We start from the raw sequence: 12,280 nt of genomic DNA, 5'->3' as shown, positions 1-12,280 counted from the left end.
TATTTTGAGAGGATTTAAAAGTAAGAATCGTATTTCCTTTCTACTATCATTATATTGAAGTTGGGTTGCTTGAGATCTTCGTTCCTATTAGGTGTTTCGTTCCTTGGCAGCAAAATTTTGGATGAGGTATTAGATTCATTCTATCTCAAGTAGGGTTCTCATTTTGATGAAGTTCTAGGTGTTGAGATAATGACATTTCCAACTATTAAACTTAGTTTCTTAGATATGCTAGTAGCCTTATTGTTTCTCTTAATTTGGGTCATGGATAACAAGAAAATAGATAAAGCAATATTATTCATATTATGCTATAGTATTGATAATTAAGTCTACTGAATTCTAAATGCTAGAGTGCAGAGATTGATCATATAAACCTCATAAATGGAGAGTATCATAACCATACCATTCCACAAAAAAATAAAAAATAAAGAAGAAGGACAATTGGTGGTTTTTAATATTAGATATCATCTACAAAAAAGGCATTACGAGTTGGAGCTCCAATAGTATCAACATATCACCAATTACCACCACATTAAAATTCATTGCTTAATACATATTACATTATATCAAAATCATATCATAAGTCATCTATTGCCAACAACATTTTACATTGTTGTTAACCTCATAGTAGTCACAAGTGGAACTATCTCATCTTTAGGATCAATATATTTAACAATAAGCTCATATTTAACTCTTTTGGTTGTTGGTTCGATAACTTTTGATTTCACAAGTTTTGAAATATTATCTTTTACTGTGTATTCCTTTAGAATCTCCAACTCTTCTTTGTTAAGATTAATTTTCCCACAAGGGAAGAAATGTATATTTTTTAACTATGTTTTGTAGATGATCATTAGGCCCTCTTTAATAGTAGAAATATAAAGCGATCATTACAAATCTCCAAGATAGTATATACATGTAAGGAAATGTAATGATCAGTGAGTTCGCAATAAAACTCGATAAGGCTCATTCTTTTGCCTTGGAAGACCTCTTCATTCCTCTTTTTCCACATGAACCACAAAACTTCATTAGAAAAAAAACCATCTAAAAAGATTTTAAGTTCAAAATTAAAATGAAACACATAGTATGCTAAAAGAAAAGTCATATTTCTTGTCCCACCCTAGACTATTTCCAAGAAATAAAGACCAAAAAGAAATAGTAAATTTACCTTTAAAAAAAGATGTTCAAAGGTCTCAGATTGACCACATAACCAACAAGACTTACAAAGATATCGAAGGAATGAAGCTCATTATAAATAACAAGTTTTTTCAATGTAAAGATCCATCTAAAGCATGGTTTTTTTTGTTCAATGGATTTAGACCAAATATAATTAAAACAATTAGACAATTTAGAAAACGAGTGAATATTCCATTACTTATTAAGCCAAAAAATATCTCCCTCGAATCAAAAAACATCAAATGGATTTTTAATTGTAGCTTGTTCAAAACAGATCCATCTTACTAGCTAGCCTCTAACAAAATATATGAGACATCTTCTACAATAATCGATAATCCAATATTATTCAAAGTATACCTTAACATTAAGTATATTTTGTATTGTGTGCAAATATATGAAGTGAAATATGCATAAAATTTAGTCTATTCAAACAACTACATGCAAAACTCAAAATATTGGTCGCTTTGAAAGCCTTCCTCATTCTTTTGGACTATCAAAGTAAATCCTTCTAAAAATTAGGATTTATAAGGGTATGTGTTGCTACTAAGGCTTCTTTCATAAAAATTATTTTTCTTTTCTTTGTCCAGTTGAAAGGCACATTTTTCTTTGACATAGATGTTAGTGGCTTTACAAAATCAGCAATATCTGGTATAAACCTCTTAACAAAGTTGATTCTTCTAAAAAACCTTTGTAAAAATTTCTTGTAAATTGCTAGGGGAAAAGCTAAAATTGTACTCACCCTTTCAGGACCAATGATTAGGATACCACATGGCCAAGAAACTTGCCTTCATGAATAGAAAAGATGAATTTCTTTGGTAGGGATACACCATATGCTGGACAACGGTTATCATTGATGTCAAAGGTATTGGTCAATTTTGTCGTTGATGTCAAGGTATCTGGAAAAGTGCAAGGGTATCCAGAAGTGTGCAATTATTATCATGTCTATGTCTAACCATTTGAGTTTTGGAAGGACAACAATAAGTTATGTTGATGAGATCTATTGCTAAATGTTTTCAATATCATCTTGCATCTATTATAGTTGTTTTAGGTGATTCATAAAGGTTTGCAAAATACTACTAAGGTCTATCACTCAATTTTAGTGTTTATACTGGAAACTTATTATGCTCTACATTATGTTGTAGTTAAGTATTTTAATATGTGATTTGGAATTAAAGTAAAGCTACCTATGTTGTATCATATTCCAAAGTTTTAAAGGTTGAGCTTCAACAAATAGAAAGTTGGAAGTGACAGAGTAGTCATTGTGCTAGTTGGTCTACTAGGTTGATGTTCGGGATTGATACATCAAAGGATTGTAATGCATGTACGAAAAAGGTAGCATGTGAGTCTTCATTGGGGCATAGTGTTTCCCCTATCATTGAGTAGTGTGTGGGATTTTGGACCTTGCCTATTACACATTTTGTTACGGGTTATTCTTGTGTCCAATTTGTAGATGCATTAATCTTGTTCTAGGCCAAAATATGGATGTAATAATCATTGTAACACATATATAGTGTAGATCTAGGTTCATTTGTAGTGTGTCTGCTATTATAATATTTAAAATGTATTGTTGATGTGTGAGTATTTGGGTGATTCTATGTGAGTAGTATCTCAATAATTGTGCAATTTTACAACTAAAGATCATATGCATTATAAGAGGGTGTTTTGATGTTGATTAGATTAGAAATAAGTTGAGTATTCCTCCTTGAAGGTGCACAATTCACATCTCTTGTATATTGTTGAGATTGGTGTCTCATATGCTAAGTTGGTGATCAGATATTGGATTAAGTGATTGGTGTCTCCTGTAGGTTGGTACTTACAAATGAAACTGGAGATTGGCATGTCTAGTAGGTTGGTGCCTACTTCATATTGTAAGTTCTCTATTATTTTGTGAGGCTTGATTTGGGTAGTGGATCCAAGTAACTATTCTCACCATGATTTTTTTCTTCAGGGTTTCCATGTGTATATGGTGTTCTTATTTGTTGATGTGTGTTTATGTTTACTACTTGCTTAGCTACATTAATGATAAAGAAAGGTCTGATAGTTGTTCTAATGATTTAGATTTGAGATTGGTTGTGATGCTTGAAGAAGTTATTAATGGTAATTAATGTTAAATGAGTTTGAAATTGGCATACATTGATTCACACCTCGCCCCCCGCCAAGTATATATGTGTGTCTAACACTACAGTCCCTACACCTATAAAAAAAATTCCTTAGATGAGTGAAACGTTTCTTTGCATCTTTTGAAAAGATAATGATATCATCAAGGTATACAAGAACAATCTTGTTCATAAGGCCTTGGAAATCCATATCCATGACCCTAAGGAAATTTTCCTCAACTTTGGACAATCCAAAAGGTATTTTCCTATATGTCATGGTTCCCTATTTGGTGGTGAAAAGCTATTTTGAATTGATATTCTTCCTTTACTAGGATTTGGTTATAACTTGAAAAATCATCTAGCAAGAGTTATATTCTAGATTTTTAGTGATAACTCATAAAGGCAATGATTGAAATAATTTTTTTGACAATCCTTCCTACCATCCAATGTTATGAGATGTTACTCCATCCATTTATTTATTAAGAAGGAAAAAACGGATGCCTTGTTTGTGTTTCTCCATCCATATAAAATTCTCTCATTTGATAAAAGTAATGGGCGATGAAAGGGATTGTGATGCAAAGCTTGAATCATTGTTGCATATTTGACTCAATGAAGACTATATTTTTATTTCCTTTTCCTTAACTACAAGTTTAGGGTTTTCATATTTTCTTTAAAATTTTATTGATATATGTGTATACGGTGAAAATGGATAACAATAATAATGATATTGAAAGGCTAAATGAATTCAACCACAAAAACCTAGCCTAACAACAACAAAGATCCACCATAACATATGAAGATTACCTAAGACAATGCAAATCAAACGAAATCACAAAGATTATACCATCACATGTCCAATAGGGTTTGGATCTCCATTCTTCCTATCTCCATTGATCTTGCTTGATATATTTGCTCTCAGATTTTATGTGCACAAGAGCTCAACAAAGAATGGAATGTGGTTGCAAGTAGGATTGCATATGCCAAGTAGTCAATTGATCAAGTAGTTAGAATGATTGATTAGGGTTTGATAATGAAGGAAGCATCTCCTTATATAGAAGACACTATATGAAATGGAGGGATAAGATTGAGAGGTGTAAAAGGATGTCAGCTATGATTAGAGGGTAGGTAAAAGAAATAATAAAATAATGAAAGGGGTAGGTAGTGTATGAATTAAGAGATGAATGACATGTGTCATGGGTAGAAAAGGTTAATGAATTAATTAAATAAATAAAGATTTATATAATTAATAGAAGAAGTGGGATAATTAAATAAATAAGATATTTATTTAATTTAGAAAAAGGATAATTTAAATAAATAAATGTATTTATTTAAATGAGAAATAAGGCTAGAAAAGGATAAATGAATTAATTAAATAAATAAAGATTTATTTAATTAATAGAAGAATAAAGCTTAGATAATTAAATAAATAAAATATTTATTTAATTAGATATGACAATTTTAGGTGTCTACATTTTGCCCCTCTTTGAGACAATGCGGCTTGTCGCGTTGTTTCAAATAAGATAAGATGAACTGATACAGAGTTGCCCCAAGATGGGAATGATATGCCCCCTCGAGAGATTGGATGAAAATGTGTGGAAAGATCGCAGACAATTTCTCGATAAGAAAGAAAGGCTAGAATGGACTGACCGGATAAAGTGACAGAGTCACGGGATAAGGAAGACTGACTCAGGAAATGAGGGCTAGGGCAGTCTATAAGATAGACCACGAGGGAAATACATCCTCATTGTCATCCACACATCCAAGAGATCAGAGTGCAGAGCGAGAATAGAGCAGCAGCAGTCAGCAGCAATGGCCTTTGTTCACAGATTCGACCGCGTTCACCGATTCCAGAGGCCAACAGAGACAAGAGAGCCAGTAAGTACCACAAAACCTCCTCGTACTTTGTTGCATTTATTGTTGTCATTAATGCATGCTAGATAGGGCAATAAATGCGCTTAGAATAGGGTCCAAAAAAGTGTCAAAAATGCCCAGGCGCGTCTGCGTTGGTGCCAGGCGCTTCTGTGTTTGTGCCAGGCGCGTCTGGGCTGGAAAACGCGCCTGTACCGAATGCGGCCGCGTCTATGTTGTGTAGGCGCATCTATGCCAAGAAGGCACGTCTGTGTCGCCTAGGTGCGTCTATGCAGAGCATAGGCACGTCTGTGTAAAATAGGCGCGTTTATGCACTCTTCAAGTGCGTTTATGTCAGGAAAGCGCGTTTGTGTCCAAAAAATGTTAATTTATGTCTTCTAGGTGAAATCGACAGTTCTGTGATGAACATACGTTGTCGATTGGATAAGCTGCTGAGAGGATACACTCAAGCAGGTCCTCTAGGGAAGACTAGGATAGCAAATAGGGCTAGGATTGATCAATTCTGTGATAGAACATACGTTGCCAATTAGGAAACTACTCAAGAGGATTCACTCAAGTAGAGGCCCTAGGATAGGATAGATCAAGGCACTTTGTGATGAATAGTGAGTACCAAGATATAGTACTTTGTGATGAACAGGGAGTACTAAAATATGAGCAGCACTTTGTGATGAACAGTGAGTGCGAATGTGAGCAGCACTTTGTGATGAACAGTGAGTGCCAAACACGTAGTACTTTGTGATGAACATGGAGTACCACTAGGATAAATAGCAACACTTTGTGATAAACAGTGAGTGTCACTAGGATAGAGTACCATATGCACTTAGATAAAAAGTAGCATTTTGTGATGAACAGTGAATGCCACTATGACTGACATGATTGATTTGCTTGATTGCAGGAATATTTGCCTATGTTGGAGTCATGGGAGAGATTCTCATCGACTCAGAGGTTGTGACCTGAGTTGACCTTCGAGGACTGAGCGGCTATTGAGGCTATGGGTCTGAGACATATTCTGTATGTGCCTGAGTTTCGGGCGAACATGGGATTGCTGACTGCACTGGCGAAGAGGTGGCACTTTGAGACTTGCACTTTTCATTTGCCGATGGGGGAGATGACAGTCACCCTGGAGGATGTATACAGGATTTTGAGGATACTGATCGATGGGGAGCTGATTCCTTACGATTGAGATGGAGACAAAGAGGCCCTGAGACAAGTGTTCCAGGATCCAGGACTGGAGATGAGGGTAGGGCATGTGGCTTGGGACACCATGACAGCTACAGGATTAGCGCTGCCAGCAGTGATAGGAGGAGCGATCAGTGGGTTCTTGTGTCCTGATAGAGCGACACAAGGGTTGGCTGTGGGCTGGGGAGGTGCATTGGAGACACTGGTGACATAGCACACCAGATATGCCTGGGGGTCGTGTGTGCTAGCACATCTGTATTACGAGCTGCATCAGTTTGTGTACCATGGGTCAGTGGGATTGGGTTGCAGGGTCACATTATTATAGGTGTGGGCCTATGAGCATCTGCCAGTGATGAGACCGATACATTTCAAGGGCAGAGGTCACAGACGCAGTTTCGTACACTTGTACGACATGATCACTTCACAGCCATGGATTGATAGGTTAGAGCACTGGCGGCGGGTGATTGATGACATTGATATGGTTATATGGAGGCCATACTTGGGATGCGAGAAGTGGGAGGATGATGCGGTAGAGCTGCCCTACACCTTCCAGAGCAGGTATCTAATTGGGCGGACGCCCTATGTACTGGAGAGGTAGCTAGTGGATAGGGTGGACAGGCAGTTCGACAGGATTCAATGGATGCCACGGGGTTCAGGCATGTATGCACGGACTGTCAGGGATCAGGCGCAGTTTGGGCCCTTACTATCATATGATCAGGCTGTTACACAGCTAGTGGAGATGATGCCCTTACCCTGGGACATGTGGCTAGAGATCGAGGATGCCGGCATGGATGCCGAGTACACAACATACTGGGTCGAGCATCCATTCCCACGCCTGACGGATCCAAGAGAGCTACTAGATGGAGATGGTGGTGGGGATGGTGATGATGATGGAGATGATGGGGGTAGAGGCCGACAGAGGAGGAGGGGGGCAGTTGGAGAGAGGAGGGTGGCACCGCGGAGGGAGGGTGGAGAGGATAGGCAGGCTCGGGTGGTGAGGGGTCGCGGTGGATTATCGCTACAGGTGCCAGCAGCACAGGGTCCCAGACAGGAACAGGTACAGGGACAGGCACTAGTACAGGCACCAGTATAGGCACAGGCACAGGGGCAGGCACCCGTACAGGGGGAGCCACAAGAGGCTGAGGCAGAGGAGGATGAGCTGACGGAGCTGAGGGAGATCTGCCAGGGATAGGCAAATGAGATCCAGGACCTGGAGAGGGAGAGGGATAGGCTCAGGAGGCGGCTCAGAGATACTGAGCAGGAGCGAGATCAAGTCATTCAGCGCTACACAGAGGCTGAGACAACACTAAGGGCTAGGAGGCAGGTGACAGAGGACACATGGGCTGGATATGCCTACGTCCTGTGGGCAGGGGAGGAGATCGGTTACTGGCGGGATCTCTATTATGGTGCGGTGCCAGCTGATCAGCGGGCAAGGAGCTTCCATAGACCATCGCGGACAACGACAGCTACGGGAGGGAGCCGGAGGAGACAGGCTTCTAGTGGTGGGGTTATGGGTCCTCCACCACCACCAGATAGAGGGGACAAGAGGGATGATCTTGGGGCGGGTCCTTTGGGGGCTCAGATTCCGTCTAGGCCAGGCGGCTCCGAGGGAGGGAGTTCATCATAGCCATAGAGGGCTCCCTATGTATCAGTATTTGTATCATTTTTGTATGATGATGTAGACACCTTCGGGTGATTGTAGCCATATGATTTTGACATCATTGTATCATGACACTTTATATATATATATGAGATGATTCTTCTTTGTGGCAGCTATATGCATGCATACCTATGTGATGAGATGTTCTTATGTGATGCTTATGATATGGATGCAAATATGTATATGAGGAAATGCAATATTTTTGTGTTCTTTTATGTTTTATATGTGTATGCAAATGTAAATGTGAATGTATGTAATGCAGATGAATATGATAATGCAAATAATTATTTACATGATGAGAATATAAAATGTGCTAACATGTGTTGTGTGCAGGATGTGATGCAGTTGTGATATCTATATGTATGTATGAAATGCTTATATGTGGTAATGCAGATGCAACTACATGAAATGCGAATATTTTTGATGTGTCATTATACTCAGTCATGTGATAGCAGGCTACACGGACTCAAGAAGGACGATGGAAGTCAATCAAGAAAGGGGGATGAAAGACAGAAGATATGAAAGTGAAAGAGCTTCTTGTGCGTTATCATCATTGAGCTTTATTATGGCAAGTAGGTTATGACAATCGAGGCATATGTTTGACCTAGAAAGTCATTGTACCTGTTTGCATGGAGATAAGACAGTCACAAACAAGGAATGCCCCAGTTCATACTAGACTCACAGTGTCCTCATATCCTTGGACAAGTCATAGCATTACTAAAAGACAATCCACAAACAACAAATACAAATAGATGACAATACCCCATCCTTGCCTTTCTAGTCAAAGACATCCTGGAGATAGAATCTCTAGTCAGAGACATCCTGGAAAAGCTAAAAGACATGTCACCAAAAGATAAAATCAAAAGAAAACCAAGACTCGACACCAACATCCACTGTAGTCCTCAAATTTAGTGTCTCTTGTCACTTGTATAAGTCTTATTTGATTGTGGTCACAATGTTTACTTTCACAGAAAGGATAGATAGCACTTAACCATATGTTGTCTGAGTCTATTGAAAGATTTGATTTGTTGAAGCCCATTGTTGCTACTGTGTCTCATCTGAAACTGACTGAATCCATGAAACTGATACTTTATTGCAGAGAAGATGAAACTTTATTGCGGATCTGTGATGCAAATGCTGCTTTATTGCGGATTGTGCGCGAATAGATTGAAGAAAAGCTGGAAGAAACTGTACTCCTCGAAACATGTGATGTTCTCAGTTCCACACCCATCACTAGATGTGGGATTTTCCTTAGCCACAGATAGGAACTGATTTATTATGGATGGAAAGGGAGGTGAAAAGGGAGTTTTATTATGAATGGCTAACCAATCTTGGGTAGATTCAATAACAAGCCATGATGGGAATGGGTAAGTTTATTATGAACGAATAGGTTGTGAGTGTGTGCAAAGTGAAAAAATGAAAGTGAATCCTGAAGGAGGGAGGAGCAATGTCTCTACGCATGGCGCTGGTGACCCAGTTTTCTCCATGGTACTTGCCCAGGGAGCCACCAAAGTGGTTTTCACCATTGGACGAAATTATTTCTCTTTACTTTTTTCGTTTTTTCAATGTTTTTTTTTTGTGTCACAAGGCACCTGTTTGCTAGGTTTTCACCAAGTAACTATTTTTTTTTGTTTTATAATTTTTTTTTGTATTTTTGAATTTTTTGATTTTTTGGTATTTTTGGTATTTTTTATTTTTTTGTATTTTTTTAATTAGGATATTCTGAAGAGCTATGTGTAAAACCTGCAAAGGTGCATGTTGTTGATAGGATCCTCCAAAGGTTCACCTTCTATAGTTGAGAGCTGATATGCCCCAGATCCATATGTTGCTGTAATGATGTAAGGACCAAGCCAGTTTGGTTCAAATTTGCCCTTCTTCTCTCTGTCTTGCTGATTTTTGGGGTTTTTTCTGAGAACCAAATCACCTACCTCAAATGTGCGAGGCTTGACCTTGTGATTGTAGCTACGACTCATTCGTTGTTGGTAAGCCTTGAGATGATTAAAAACGGTTTGTCTTCGTTCATCTAGTAGTTCAAGTTCTTGTAAGCGAGAGACCCTATAGTCTTCATCACCGATAATGTTTTGCAAAGAGACTCGTAAAGAGGGTAGCTTGACCTCAATAGGCAAGATGGCTTCAGCGCCGTAGACAAGTGAATAGGGTGTAGCTCCTGTAGGTGTGCGGACACTTGTGCGGTATGCCCAAAATGCAGGATTAAGCTGGATATGCCAATTACGGCCAGCGTCGTCGACTGTCTTTTTTAGGATTTTAAGGATTGTCTTATTAGACGCCTCAGCTTGACCATTACCTTAGGGGTAATATGGCATGGAGAAACGATGGAAAATATGGAAGTGGTCACAAAGTTCATGAACATCCTGATTTTTGAAGGGACGCCCGTTATCAGTGATAATGGAAACAGGAATACCATATCGGCAAATGATATAGTTGAGGATGAATGCAGCAATCTGTTTTCCAGTGACTTGTGTGAGAGGTACAACTTCAATCCATTTTGTGAAATATTTTGTGGCAGTGATAATGAATTTATGACCATTGGAAGAAGGAGGGTGAATCTTGCCTATGAGATCGAGTCCCCACTGACAAAAGGGCCAAGGAGACGCAATTGGTTGAAGTTCTTGCGCTGGCGCATGTATGAGGTCTCCATGAATTTGACATTGCTTACATTTCTTGACAAACTGATATGAGTCCTTTTCCATATTGGGCCAGTAATATCCAGTCCTGATGAGTTTCTTGGCTAAGGAAGGACCACTAGCATGTGGACCACATATCCCTTCATGTACTTCACGTAACGCAATCTGAGCTTCGTCACTTTCTAAACATCTAAGAAGAGTGCCATCTAGACCTCGCCGGTATAGGATATCAGCTAAAATGACATATCGAGAGGATTGGTGAATGAAAGTGCGACGTTGGTTATTTGATAGATTAGGAGGTAGGGTATTGTCACGAAGGTATGTGAAAATGGAACCATATAACTGGGACTCACGACCGACGACATATATCATCTCAGTAGGAATGATTTCATATGAAGGAACCAAAAGGTTATCCACCAAGAACTCATAGCGGGTCTCATTTGGAGGTAGATCAATTAGTGAACCAATTGTAGCCATGGCATCTGCGGCTCGATTTTGCTCTCTTGGTATCTGCTCAAAATCTATCTTTGTGAAGTGTTGTTTCAGGTCATCCACCATTTGTTTGTAAGGCATTAATTTTTCATCTTTTGTTTGGTAATCATCAGTTGCTTGACGAATTACAAGTTGAGAATCCCCAAAAACACGAAGTTCCTGGATCTTCCACTGAACTGCAATTCGTAATCCAGTTGTTAATGCCTCATATTCCGCTATATTGTTAGTGCAAGGAAATGATAAGCGGTATGATTTTGGTATAGAATCCCCTTGAGGAGTTATAAAGAGGATGCCAGCTCCTACCCCTTACTGTGTGTATGAGCCGTCGAAGTACAGTTGCCATGGCTTTGCATGTGACATTGTTAAAATGGATTCATCTGAAAATTCTGAACTTAGAGGAACATCATCTATCATGGGGGCATCTACTAATTGATCTGTGATGGCTTGTCCTTTTATTGCTTTTCTGTCCACATACTCGATGTCGAATTCATTCAGGATCATTACCCATTTGGCCAGTCGCCCAGTAAGTGTGGCTTTATTGAGAAGGTATGTCAATGGATCAATTCTTGCAACCAACTTAGTCTTATGAGTGAGCATGTAATGTCGTAATTTCTGCGAAGCAAAGACCACGGCGAGACATGCACGCTCAATTGGTGTGTAGTTTAGCTCATATCCCACCAATGTGCGACTGATATAGTATTCTGCTTTTTCCTTGCCCTCAACAATTTGTTGTGCTAAGAGTGCCCCCAGTGTTGTTGGAGTAGCTGATATGTATAGTAACAGAGGCTGATCTGGAACTGGTGGCATCAAGACTGGTGGATTCAAAAGATAATCTTTGAGTGTCTGGAAAGCCTGTTGACAGTTATCATCCCATTTGAATTTGATGTTTTTATGTAGTAAGTGTTGAAAAGGATTACACTTATCTGCAAGTTGCGCTATGAATCTTCGTATGGACTGGAGTCTCCCTTGTAAAGACTGAAGTTGACTGATATTTCTTGGTGGTTGCATCTCTAGGATGGCCTTGACTTTTGCTGGATCAACTTCGATTCCTCTTTTGGATACAATGAATCCTAGGAGCTTCCCGAAGTTTACTCCAAAAACACATTTCTTGGGGTTTAATCTTATTTTGTATTTTTCCAACTGATCAAAGATGACTAAAAGTATGTCCA

The sequence above is a fragment of the Cryptomeria japonica genome, chromosome 1, assembly GCF_030272615.1.
Source record: "Cryptomeria japonica chromosome 1, Sugi_1.0, whole genome shotgun sequence".
NCBI lineage: Eukaryota > Viridiplantae > Streptophyta > Pinopsida > Cupressales > Cupressaceae > Cryptomeria > Cryptomeria japonica.
The sequence above is the reverse complement of the archived record's forward strand: the minus strand, read 5'-3'. Positions refer to the sequence as shown.